Genomic DNA, 1896 nt, shown 5'->3' with positions numbered 1-1896 from the left:
CAAAAACAGGAACAAAACTTTACCCGTACTGGCATAGACACAGACTGGGCACTGCCAAAAGCAAATTACCAGTCCCACCCAAATCTTGACTGCAATTAAAAAAAACCAAAAAACAGTTTTTAAAGTATTAAGGGATATTAAAAAACTAGGCATGATGCATGCATAAGTACGGGACCCCAAATCAAATCAGCCATATAGAAAATTAAACTCAAACTGAGAAACTACTATAAATCTGGTCTTTAACCAGTCCACATGACCCAGGCTAAAACAAACTCAAAACATTCTATAAGGGCAACTCACCTAGCTTAATCTAAGACACAGGTGTAACAGATTTTTCAGGAAAACAACTACTGAAATCACATCCAAAGGCAAAATATACAAAGCACAGGAGAATTCACTAATATGAGATAACACAAACAACAAGAGAACAGCTGAATATTTAAAGATGATGAGGATTTAATGATAAAAACTTGTAAAGAAAGAGAGCGCCTGAGTGGCTTAGTCTGTTAAGCATATTACTTTGGTTCAAGTCATGATTGGCTCATAAGTTTGAGTTCCTCATGGAGTGAACTCGAGCCCCACTTGTGGTGAAATGAGCCCTGATTCTGTGAGCCCTGCTTCTCTCCACCCCCCCCCCCCCCCCCCGGCTCTCTCTTCACCCTTGGTCACTTGCATTCCCTCTCTCTCAATTAAAAAAATGTAAAGAAACAAAATCAAATGTTTAAAATAACACGGGAACTTTAAAGGAAATGCCAGGAATAAAACAAAAACAGTACACTTGGAAAATGCAGTCTTTAAAGAAAACACTAGATAGACTGGAAGGATGACAAAGCCGATTTACCACATTGCAAGATAAAGTTACAAATAAATTAGAACACGTCATAGAGGAAGATAAATGGGTGATAAATTAGACACTTAAAAATTAGGATTAGGTAGACCTAAGACTATCACTTTCAATTACAATGGAATATTTGGGCCTCTTACAATACAGAATGAGAATATAGGTGCTCTCTTTGGCAGCATATATAATAATATTGGAATGATTTAGAGAAGATTAGGATGGCCCCTGCACAAGGATGACATGCAAATTGGTGAAGCGTTCTATAAAGAAAAAAAAAAAGAATGAGAAAATAGGACAAAATATATGAAACATGTGTTTTCAGACAATGGAAAATAGGCAGCACAGGACTGTGATTCCTAAGAGAAGGAATATAACTGGAGTATTATAATCAGTCCAGCTTTCTTCTGGAGGCACCTTCCATACTGTGACACAGGAAGAACTATCAGAAACAAACAATAGCAGCCTTCAGGTGTTCAGTCAGACACATAGAGGGGGCTGGAATTTGAGGGGTGAAGTACAAGATAGAAGATAGCTCAGCCCAAAAGTTCCGTAGATTTTCATAAAGCTTCCTTTGACTCTGTTGTTAAACAAGCATGGGATGGCTAAAATAAAATTCCTAGGGTCTAGGCAGAGAACCAGTACTGGGTTGGGTGGGGAGAGAGTGGTACTGAATAAATTCTACATGGTCATATGTTGGGATAGGAGATGTTTAAATTCTGATCATGCATAGTGCAAAGAAATTACTAAATACCAGGGGCATTCAAGAGAGACCTCTGAAGGTTTATAATTTAATCTGCAAATAAACTGCTAGTCAAAACAAACTTCAAGAGTCTTCAAAGGACAAAAAAGGGAAAAGGAAAACTCAAAAATAAAACATACAATGTCCACTACCTAACCAAAAACTTACTGACTACACAAAGTAGAAAAATGTGACTCAAATCCCAGAGAATAATCAGTTAATAAAAACTGATACAGATGACAGAAATGATGAAACATGACAGTGGGCATTAAAATAGCTATAAACATGCTCAAGGAAACTAAAGAAAACACAAACA

General features: G+C 37.1%; 1 non-coding gene across 1 annotated transcript; it reads left to right on the top strand.

Moving 5' to 3' along the window:
* Window positions 1–1004: 1004 nt before the first annotated feature.
* On the top strand, window positions 1005–1111 carry LOC115295046. Its single transcript, XR_003910279.1, has one exon. It is a non-coding gene; the product is annotated as a U6 spliceosomal RNA (small nuclear RNA).
* The last annotated feature ends 785 nt before the right edge of the window (window positions 1112–1896 follow it).

Source organism: Suricata suricatta, chromosome 6 (genome assembly GCF_006229205.1).
Source record: "Suricata suricatta isolate VVHF042 chromosome 6, meerkat_22Aug2017_6uvM2_HiC, whole genome shotgun sequence".
Classification (NCBI taxonomy): Eukaryota; Metazoa; Chordata; class Mammalia; order Carnivora; family Herpestidae; genus Suricata; species Suricata suricatta.
Note: the sequence above shows the minus strand (reverse complement) of the source record. Positions and strands in the feature narration are given on the sequence as shown.